The sequence below is a fragment of the Lycium barbarum genome, chromosome 6, assembly GCF_019175385.1.
Source record: "Lycium barbarum isolate Lr01 chromosome 6, ASM1917538v2, whole genome shotgun sequence".
Lineage (NCBI taxonomy): Eukaryota > Viridiplantae > Streptophyta > Magnoliopsida > Solanales > Solanaceae > Lycium > Lycium barbarum.
The window spans coordinates 108304024-108316507 of NC_083342.1; positions in this window are offsets into that span (position 1 = coordinate 108304024).

Genomic DNA, 12484 nt, shown 5'->3' on the forward strand with positions numbered 1-12484 from the left:
ACTTCCGGTATATATGTTGCACCGATGACCTCCTCAGCTTCATTAGCAATGACCTGCAGTAAAAAATAATGGGGTTAAAAATTTCTAGCCCATTGTTGAGCATATTAATTACCTCACTTGAGTCTACCTCCACCTCCAGTAGTATGAGATTGTTATCTAAAGCCATTTGGAGCCCCTGTCTAAGTGCAAGGATTTCGTTCATGGTGTGGATTGTTCTGGTGAATCCTATGACCCAGTCTCCATTAGAGTTTATAATGGTGCCCCAATACCCCCAATTTCGATTTTTGTGTCTGTTGAACCTGTTATTAAATCTGTATTGCAACAAATACTTTGAAACAGTAACAGGAAAAACAGAAACTGGACATATTTTGCAAACTAAAAAAATGAAATTAGCAGAAACTGGAAAATACTATGAACAGTATGTTAAATTGTATGGAAAAATGAAATCGATCCCACTGAATTAACAGTGTGTCCTTAAGGAAATTATTCCCCTCTATGTACCCGAGGTATTGGAATCTTTCCTCCCAGGATAGAACGATTTATTCACCAAAATAGCGGTACAGCAAATTCTGATGACTACGAACCACTCGAAGGCAGTATATCACACGAAAGTTTTTAAGAAGTGCAGAGAAGAAAGAAGAAGAATATCAGAAAATTTCGCAAGTAAAAATTCTGAGGATCAACAGAAATATATAGCCTGTTTGGGAAAAGGTTTGCAACTTTTCAGAAAGATTTGCAACCTTTCAGAAAAATTCCGTTGAAAAACGGAGGGAAATGTTTTAAATTAATCCGGGAAAGAAAAAAAGAAAACGGGTCGGGTCGTGGGTCAGGATCTTTAATTAATTAATTAATTAAATAATTAAAATTAAAGGAAATTTGGTCCAAAAAGATTATCAATCAAATCATTTGATCAAATCCAAATCCGAAGCCGAAGCCGAGCCGAGCGACGAGACGGCGCGAGGGGAGACCCTCTTCTTGACCCTTTAGCAACACGAAGGAGTGCTTCTACTTTTAAGTAGGAGAACTTTTCTTTCCACCACCTATGAGGGACAAATGCTTATTTCATAAAGCAAGAGGGAACAACTCATTTTTTTCCCTCAACTTCTTTTCCCTCCACTTCTTTTCCCTCCATTTCCCATTCAACCTATCAATTAAACCCAACAATCCCCCACATGAATGGGAAATGACTATAAGATAACGGAATGCACGGACAAGTGTGTGATATACAAGCGAAGACTAATTGCATCTGGATAAGTAGGTTTCTCTTTGAACTTTCCGTAGTGAACTTATATCGGATATACTCGATCAATCGGTAGATGTGATATCATTGAATCGTCGAACTTTGTTGTATAACTAGACAACATAAGTCACACAATTAACTCTCAACCATCTATGGTTCTCACGGTTGTGTTCGCTTCAGCCATGAACACCGCCCGGTTTCGTGAATGCATAGAGAATGGGCCTTTACTATCATTCCCCTTGAAGCGGCTTATACTTCACACTCACATAGGTGATTTCTAAGCGTGTAGTCCTATAGACACACTATCTGGTCATGTTCTGCCAGACTTAGATAATCATTAAAAAACTTTAATGCTTTATTAACTCATTAAAAAGCCTTAAGGTTTTATCCTTGTTTCTGAACATTGTCATCATCACGAGAATGGGTTGAATTTGTAACACGGCACTCGGTGCCTGACTACATGTGATCGAGCGAACCACATGGCTTGTTGAATCATCATGATACATGACATAAGCGGAATATAATATGAATGCATGATGAACCTTTATAAAACATAGTAAATCATAAAACTTAATAAAATACTAGTTTAAACATGAGTGCGGAAATAATATGAATGAGCCAAAATGGCTATACGACTCCAAATGTCTGACATGACATAACTGACTTGTCTAGTCTATGAAACCTCTATCATGAGTCTGACTGGAAAACATACTTACTGGGACAAGGCCCCCAGCATACCTTAGATGCATAACTAATCATAAACCAAAAGTTAACTAAACCCCGAATGAGATGGGGCTCACCAATAAGCTGATACGAATGCTGTCCTACTGAGTAGATGTGCCGTCCTGTATATCAGTACCTGCATCGTGAAATGCAGGCCCCCGGGCAATAAAAGGGGACGTCAGCACATTGAATGTACTGGTATGTAAAGCAACTAAAAGAAATAACATGGGACATAGAATAACATGATAAGAACTGAAACCTGGTCATGAACATGAATACATACATATGTATATAAAACATGGTTAAGATATCATAAGTAGGGAGAGCAATAACTTATAACCGATCCATGGTCTGGTGCTTGCGTCCCGCCAGCAGAACACTCAGTCCTTGCCAGGGAATATGAGATTTAATAAAATATGAAAGGATCCAGTCATTATGAGAGATCATCCGGGACATGGGTGGAGCGATCCTCACCCTACGGTGGCTACGTAGTTTCAGGCTATCTGAAGCCCTCCTCGGTAATTAATGCAACTCCCAAAAAAACATGAACATGTGGAATAGTGGCACTTGCTGCCCATGGTATATCATGAATCATAACTTGCTTGTACATAGTGTTCATGAATCATAACTTTCTTGTACATGGTTTTCATAAATCATAACTTGTAAATATAGTTTGTAATCATATATATATATATATATATATATATATACTTGACTTGAAAACATGTTTGTAACTTACTGGATGAAATCATAAAGTTTCATATAAACATAATGAGAACACATGAGGAAGAATTTATGAATCATGGATTAAGCTAGGATTCCTAATTACCGTAATGGAAGATTAGGAGTACAATAACGAGTATAGATGTTACACCTCGGAAATTTTCCGTTGGTACGCAAGTGAATGAACTAGCGATGAATATGAGTGTATGATGTCCATGAGCAAGAAACGACGTTGATGACCTTAAGCGAGATTTCAAAGGTACCCGAAGTGATATATAAGGTGAGATATAAGGTGAGTGATGCATGTGCATGGGCGTGGGTGATTAAAATGAGAAGTCTAAGAAATATGGGAAGTTGCAGAATTGCAACTGCCCAGTGGTCGTAAATTGCAAAATACGGACCGTAAATTGCTATACGGTCCGTAAACTGGCAGTCGTAAACTACCATGCAAGGTTCAACTTTCTGCCCAATCGTGATATGGTAAAATACGACCAGGTTTACGGACCGTAAAGTGATTTACGGCCCGTAAACCATGGTCGTAAACCACCATGCAGGCAGCCAAGCTTCTGGTTCTGGAAATGGTTAAATACGCCCATGGTGGACGAACCGTATAGTGGAATACGGACCGTAAACCACGATGGACGACCACTGTTCATCTCAGCACAGATTTCACAAGTCATTAAATAAAGGGACCAACACTTATTTTATTTCATTTCCACATTGAACCACTTCTCTCTAAAACTTCTATCTACATTTAGTATATGAGTTTTCAAGGATTATAAGCCATCAACAACATTAAGATAAGTGAATCAAGGGTAAAGGAAGTCATCAAAGATCATCCAAGTCAAGAAATCAAAATGGAGAAAAACTAGGGTTTTGCTCAAAGTGGAGTATTATCAACCCAAGCTTGTTCCTACAACTTCTAAGGTAAGATTCATGATTTTTACATGATGTTTAAGGTATTGGAGAATTACAATACATGGATTGTAGAAAATATGGTCAAGTAGGTCATGAATGATGAATAGTGACATTTTGAGGAATAGTTTGAATTGAATTATGAGTGTTGTTGTGTGGTGATACGAATGTGTTATAGATGGTATTAAGATCATGAACTCAACACTTTAGATGAAAGGACGAAGTTGAATGCTATGACCATGAATGTGGGTGAAGTAGAAGTAAATTGAGAAACCTAGATAATGTGGATAATGTGAATGACTAATGGCCATTGTTATGATATTAATGAAGGTGTAAACGCTAGCATTGGAAGGGAACGTGAAAGTGTAGAGTAGTTCGACGCAAAGGTATGTAAGTCTAACCCTTCCTTCATAAGGCATGGTTCTTTGGCCAAACTCCAAATTCCTCTATATGAGTATGTTGACTTCAAATGATTGATATTCCGAGCTCATAAGCTCACTATCCTTGATATGTACTACGAGTGCACTACGCACCTCATGTGACGAGTAAGACTATGGTATAGAAGTAACGATAATGATGATGATAGTAGTGATGATAATAATAATGATGCTAATGATGCCTACGGGCTATTGTATGTATGTGTGCCTATGAAGGGCTATAATGAAAACCCCGAGCCTATGGTGCCGGGTAGAGTAAATATATGTATATGATTATGTATAAAGTATGTATACGATTACGAAACGCGCGCACACCTCTGCAGATGGTACGGATAACCCTGAAGCCTTGGTAGGGCCAGGTATGAGTAACCTTGAGCCTTGGTTGGCCAAGTATGTATGAAACACCGATCCTATGAGGTCGGGTATGCTATGTAAACGCTATATGTGTACAAATGGCTATGTATGTAATATGAATATGAATGTGATAAGACTATGCATATGAATGCGAATAAGAGCACAAGTATGGCACGAGTACTTTTGTGAGAAATGGAAAGAATCTAAGAAAAGCAAGTAAGTGCTATGACGGTGATATTATTGTCTTCCCTCCTATGCTATTTCATATGTTGATTCTTTATGTCTATCTATCGATGTTGATCATGCTTTACATATTCAGTACATTCTTCGTACTGACGTCCTTTTGTTTGTGGACGCTGCGTCATGCCCGCAGGTGCACAAGGAGACAGACTTGATCAGTAGCTGCTTATTCTGAGTTTGCATAGAGAGCTCCATTTCCTTCGGAGCCATATCTTTTGGGTACTGATTCTTTTGTGCATATAATTACGGGCATAGCGGGGTCTTGTCCCGCTCATGTGATGTGTCATACTATTCTTAGAGGCTCGTAGTCACGTGTATATGATTGGATATGTCCGGCCTTGTCGGCCTATGTTTTGTATATCATTTTGTCGGCCACGTTGGCCCATGTACATTGATGTGGCATAAATGCCAATTATGATATTATGGTAATGTCGTCCAATGAGACTACTTTGACGAACGGATAGAAATGTATGTCTAATTATGTGGCTCACCTAGATGTAAGTATAAGAGTAAGCTAAGAGGGTGCCCGGGTGGGCTAGCACCGGGTGCTCGTTGCGGCCCCCTAGTCGGGTCGTGACAATAGATACCAAATTTCATATACATAAAGACGGGCTACCAATATGTTGGGTTTAATGCCCTAGGATTTGAACTTCATGGATATCAAGAAACGGAGCATGGGGAAGAACATAGAGATTCCCACATGTAGATGGAAGTTCTACATACCTTAATTGCTCCAAAACTTGAATTAAAGACTTGAATTTTTGGAGAAGATTTCCTAAATCTTGATTCTTCAACCTTGAGATGGGTTTTCCTGAAAAACCCTAGATTAGGAAGAATGATTTCTTGTTTAGATTACAAGGATATGTATTAGAATTGAGTTGGAATAATTAGAGTGGACTTACCTTGGTGTTCTTGATGATGGAGGAGAGTAGGAGGTCGTTCTAGGGTTTGAAGGAATGAAAAATAATGAGCTGAACTGATATGGATGAATATATACTGTCCTGTGAAATTGCAGTTTACGTCCTGAACAGTGCTGGCCGTATTTTGAAATACGGGCCGTAAACTGAAATACGGGTCATATTTTGAAATACGGACTGCACTGCATCTCTTCAGTATAATGTCCATAACTCTTTGCACAGATGTCCGTTTGACCCCCATAATATACCGTTGGAAAGGTATTTCAATTCTCTACAACTTTCATCAAGGAAGTTTTTCCAAATTCCAAATAAGTTTTGAAATACGGACCGTAAATCGAAATACGGTCCGTATTTAACCATGTGACATCAAAATGTCAAATTCCAGAATGTTCAGAAATTCTTGGTTTCAGTTTACGATCACTGTTCATGGGCGTAAACTGAAATACGGTCACTGTTCATGGGCGTAAACCACCATCTTACAACTGAACAGAGAACTTCTAACTCTCACATTCTTTATCTACTTTTCTAAGTCTAGGATCATGATCAAAGTTTAAGTTAAAGGTACGGGGTGTTACAGAATTATTTGACAATGTTAAACCGTCATTCATAACTTTGTTTGATCTCTTTGAACCTAGTTCTTGGGATCTCCAGTCTACTAGGTAGAGTTACCACCATGATGACTTGTCCTAGGCCTTAACCCCATTCCCCTCGATGATCTTTCAACAGCCTCTCTAGATAGGCCTTTTGTTAGCGGATCCGATACGTTATCTCTTGACTTTACGTAGTCAATAGTGATAACACCACTAGAGAGTAGTTGTCTAACGGTATTGTGTCGCCGTCGAATGTGTTGTGATTTTCCGTTATACATAACGCTCCCTGCCCTACCTATTGCCGCTTGGCTAGCACAATGTATACATATAGGTGCCAAAGGTTTGGACCAAAATGGAATATCTTTCAAGAAATTTCGGAGCCATTCAGCTTCTTCACCGGCCTTGTCTAAAGCTATAAATTCAGATTCCATTATAGAGCGGGTGATGCATGTCTGTTTTGATGATTTCCAAGACACTGCTCCTCCACCAATGGTGAAAACATATCCACTCGTGGATTTAACTTCAGATGATCCGGTGATCCAGTTTGCATCACTATATCCCTCAATTACTGCGGGATATTTATTATAATGCAAAGCATAGTTTTGGGTGTGTTTCAAATACCCCAAGACTAGTTTTGTTGCCATCCAATGAGTTTGATTGGGATTACCCGTGAATCGACTTAGCTTGCTAATAGCACATGCTATATCTGGTCGTGTACAATTCATAATTTACATCAAACTTCCCAAAACTCGTGCATAGTCCAATTGTGAGTCACTTTCACCTTCATTCTTTTGAAGTGCAAAACTTATATCAATTGGAGTCTTTGCAATATTGAAATTTAAATACTTGAACTTGTCAAGTACCCTTTCAATATAATGTGATTGTGATAATGCTAGACCTTGTGGAGTTTTATGGATCCTAATTCCTAAGATCAAATCAACAACTCCTAAGTCTTTCATGTCAAATTTGCTAGCAAGCATACGCTTCGTAGCATTTACATCGGCAATATCTCTGCTCATTATCAACATGTCATCAACATATAAACAAACAATGACTTTATGATTTGGAGTATTTTTAATGTAAACACATTTGTCACACTCATTAATCTTGAATCCATTTGCCAATATTGTTTGGTCAAATTTAGCATGCCATTGTTTGGGTGCTTGTTTAAGTCCATAAAGTGACTTAACAAGTTTGCACACTTTCCTTTCTTTACCAGGAACCACAAAACCCTCAGGGTGTTCCATGTAAATTTCTTCCTCCAATTCTCCATTTAAGAAAGCTGTCTTGACATCCATTTGATGGATTTCAAGACCATATACGGCTGCCAGTGCCACTAACACCCGAATAGATGTTATCCTTGTTACCGGCGAATATGTGTCAAAGTAATCAAGGCCTTCTTTTTTTCTATAACCTTTGACCACAAGTCTTGCCTTATATTTGTCAATAATGCCATCAGCTTTCATTTTCCTTTTAAAGATCCATTCTTATCCTAAAGGTTTATTTCCAGGAGGAAGATCAACCAATTCCCATGTATGGTTGTTTAAAATTGATTCAATCTCACTATTGACTGCCTTTTTCCAAAATGCTGAATCAGAAGAAGACATTGCTGCTTTAAATGTTTGAGGCTCATTTTCAAGCAAGAATGTCACAAAATCTGGTCCAAAGGAAGTAGATGTCCTTTGACGTTTGCTACGCCTTGGGTCCTCTTCACTTGGTTTACTTTCCTTTGGTTCTTCCCGCGGCCGTTTAGATCTTTCACTTGACTACTCACATTCAGTTTTATACGGATAAATGTTTTCAAAGAATTCAACATTATCTGATTCAATTACCGTATTAACATGAATTTCGGGATTGTCTGATTTGTGAACCAAAAACCAACAAGCTTGTCTGTTTGTAGCATAGCCAATAAACACACAATCCACAGTTTTTGGTCCGATTTTTACCCTTTTGGGCAAAGGAACTTGGACCTTTGCTAAACACCCCCATACTTTGAAATATTTCAAGTTGGGTTTTCTTCCTTTCCATTGTTCATATGGAATAGATTGTGTTTTGCTGTGGGGCACCCTGTTGAGTATTCGATTAGCTGTAAGGATAGCTTCCCCCCACAAGCTCTGCGGTAAATCGGAACTTATTAATAAAGCATTCGTCATTTCCTTTAATGTTCGATTTTTCCTTTCCGCAATTCCATTTGATTGTGGTGTGTAGGGGGCAGTAGTTTGATGAATAATTCCATATTCTAAACATATCTCTGCAAAAGGAGATTCGTATCCTCCACCCCTATCACTTCTAATCATTTTTATCTTTTTATTCAATTGATTTTCCACTTCGTTCTTGTATTACTTAAATGCATAAATTGATTCATCCTTACTATTGAGCAAATACACATAACAATATCGAGTGCAATCATCAATAAAAGTTATAAAATACTTTTTCCCACCGTGAGATGGTATTGACTTCATATCACATATATTTGTGTGGATTAAGTCTAAAGGATTTGAACTCCTATCAATAGACTTATATGGATGTTTAACAGACTTAGATTCAACACAGATTTCACATTTTGATTTATTACACTCGAACTTAGGCAATACTTCTAAATTAATCAATTTTCGCAAGGTTTTGTAGTTGACATGTCCTAAACGAACATGCCATAAATAATTTGACTCCAATAAGTAAGACGAAGCTGAATTCTTATTAATACTGTCATCAACCATTACATTGAGTTTGAAAAAGCCCTCGGTGAGGTAGCCCTTTCCTATGAACATATCATTCTTACAATTTTTTCACTAACTAGCACGCACTTAAACCCGTTTTTGACGAGTAGTCCGGCTGAAACTAAATTCTTCCTAATTGTTGGAACGTGCAGAACGTTGTTGAGAGTCAGCACCTTGCCGGAAGTCATCTTCAAAAGTATCTTCCCATATCTTTCAACCTTGGCTGTTGCAGTATTTCCCATAAACAGTTCCTCTTCGGGTCCAGCGGGAGCGTAGGTTGCAAATGCTTCTTCTACAGCGCAAACATGTCGAGTGGCACCAGAATCAAGCCACCACTCCTTTGGGTTTCCAACCAAATTGCACTCCGATAGCATTGCACACAGATCATCCATGTCATCATTCTTCTCTACCATATTGGCTTGTCCCTTGTTCTTGTCCTTTTTCGGGAGACGACAAAATGGGGCTTTGTGGCCAGTTTTTCCACAATTATAGCAATTGCCCTTGAATTTTTTCTTGTTCTGCTCCTTACTCTTTCCAAAAGGTTTCTTCCTTTTCTTATTCTTTGGAGCAGCTTCTTCAACGATGTTCACTCCCATAATCGTTGAGTTTCCACGCGACTTCTTTTTAGCAACTTTATTATCTTCCTCAATCTTCAAGCGAATCACAAGATCTTCCAGCGACATTTCCTTACGCTTGTGTTTCAAATAGTTCTTGAAGTCTCTCCATGAAGGAGGCAACTTCTCAATCACAACAGCCACTTGAAATGCCTCGTTGATCACCATACCTTTAGCAATAAGGTCATGGATAAGGACTTGGAGTTCTTGAACTTGGGTTCCAACAGTTTTACTGTTTGTCATCTTGTAGTCAAGAAACTTGGCAACCACGAATTTTTTCAAGCATGCATCTTCAGTTTTATACTTCTTTTCGAGTGCAAGCCATAATTCTTTTGAAGTTTTGGCAGAACTGTAGACATTGTACAGATCATCATCTAGTGCACTAAGGATGTATCCTTTGCACAAAAAATCTGCATGCTTCTAAGCCTCAATAATCATAAAGCGCTGGTTTTCAGGCATTCCTTCTTCAACAGGAGAATTTTCATTTGTGAACTTCTGCATGCCTAATCAGCCAGAAGAACATTCTTTGCTGCCATCATTTGAAGTTGATACCAGAAAACTTCCCTGGTTTCTCTGCCGGTGCCATCGCGTGTGCAGCAATTGGACGGTTTGACGATGCAACATTTGTCGGCCCAACAGTCACGCCAACAGTAGTACCAGCAGTCGCACCAACAGTTGCAGTTCCATTAGGAGCATTAACATCAATTTCTGTTTCCATTCTTCACTGTCAATAATTGACAAACTGTTTAATAAATGGTAAATGAAACAGAACAGTAAACAGAGAAGATATTTTTTTTCCACTGATTCAGAATTTGTTTCACGATGAAGTTTTTATGTTTTTCAAATCGCGTCACTGTTATGGACTTTAATAATCTAACGAAGATGTTTTTCAAGTTGGACTAGAAAAATTCCAACGGAATAGAAAACCAGAAGGTTTTAGTCTCCAAAATAGAATACAGATTAAAATATATAAACAATCATTTCCTTAAGGTTGTTATTAAATTTGTATTGCAACAAATACTTTGAAACAGTAACAGGAAAAACAGAAACTGGACAGATTCTGCCAACTAAAAAAACGAAATTAGCAGAAACTGAAAAATACTATGAACAGTATGTTAAATTGTATGGAAAAATGAAATCGAGCCCACTGAATTCACAGTGTGTCCTTAAGGAAATTTCCCCCCTCTATGTACCCGAGATATTGAAATCTTTCTTCCCAGGATAGAACGATTTACTCACCAAAATAGCGGTGCAGCAAATTCTGATGACTACGAACCACTCGAAGGCAGTATATCACACGAAAGTTTTTAAGAAGTGCAGAGAAGAAAGAAGAAGAATATCAGAAGATTTCGTAAGTAAAAATTCTGAGGATCAACAGAAATATATAGCCTGTTTGGGAAAAGGTTTGCAACTTTTCAGAAAGGTTTGCAAACGGGTTGGGTCGCGGGTCAGGATCTTTAATTAATTAATTAATTAAAGGAAATTTGATCCAAAAAGATTATCAATCAAATCATTTGATTTGATTCAAATCCGAAGTCGAGCCGAGTGACAACGATGACGCGAGAGGAGACCCTCTTCTTGACCCTTTAGCAACACAAATGAGTGCTTCTACTTTTAAGTAGGAGAACTTTCTTTCCACCACCTATGAGGGACAAATGCTTATTTCATAAAGTAAGAGGGAACAACTCATTTTTCTCTCCACTTTTTTTTCCTCCATTTTCCATTCAACCTATCAATTAAATCCAACAGAACCATCAGTATTGAGCTTGAAGAGATCCCATTCTATGATGATGTCATTTCTTGTTGGGCCCTTTAGTCAACATATCCAATCAATCTTATGATGAAAAAGTTCTACTTACATGCAGGTAATCAAGGTTTTAGAACTCAATTCTTTTACTTTTTCCGCCCATCATAGAAACTGACAAAACAACTCTAAGATCAACAGTTTTAAGTTTAAACAAGAATTTTTTTCAAAACAAACAACAAAATGCTTGTTGAAGTAAATACTTCATTGTGCAATATAACAATTGGCACAAAAAACTCCCTCCCCTAAATAAAAACATAATAAAAAAAAGGAGCAGTTCAACTTTGTGAATAAAGTAAGCCAATGGATCAGACAAATAAAACAGGAATAGGCGTATTTAAAAAATTGTTTCCAACTTATATGCAAATATTATTTTCTATTTCTTTTTCTGGTTTCTTAATTACTAAAAGAACATCATTTTATCCACCGGAGGCAAAACTTGTTAAAGAGTAAACAACATGTATTTTTGGTAAACTTACCATATCCATGTTTAATTGTTTGGTTCAACAGAAAGTGCATATACCATCGCAGCTAAATAGTAGGATGTCTTAGTTTTTTCTTGGCATGCACATGGATAATATAAGAGTTTAAAATGTTCACTAATTAGTTTTAAAGTATAGAATATGTAAGGTCACCTTTTGTTTCCGAGTTTGATTAGAACTTTGATCATTAAAAAGTGTCTAGAAGTTTGGTATACTAAAGTTACACATCATAAAGATGCACACTCTGGACTTATCATCTAGAGTTGTGAAAGAGACTTCTAATTTTTCTGTTTCTTTAACTAGGCGTTTGTAAATACAACATATACACTAAGTTTTTTTTTTTTTCAATAACGTTGCTATCATATATAATACTGAAATAGAGTACTCCCTCCGTTCACTTTTACTTGTCCACCATGCTAGAAATACATTTTCAAAGAGATCGGTAAAAATCGATGGCTAATACAATGTATCTATTTTGTTGTGTTCAAAGGGTTTATTTACCATTTTGTATTATTTTTTAATTGAATTAACTCACAAATATACAAATCCATGTAGAGATTAAATTAATTTTGAAGGGTAAAAGGCCGTTTAATTTTTTACGGGCATATTGGCCATTCAAATTTTACTTTGAGTCTTCCCACTTATATATATTGTGGAGCCGCATTATTTTTTATTTGAGGTCATTGTATATAGAAATTCATTAACTTCAAATTATGAATTCGCCGATG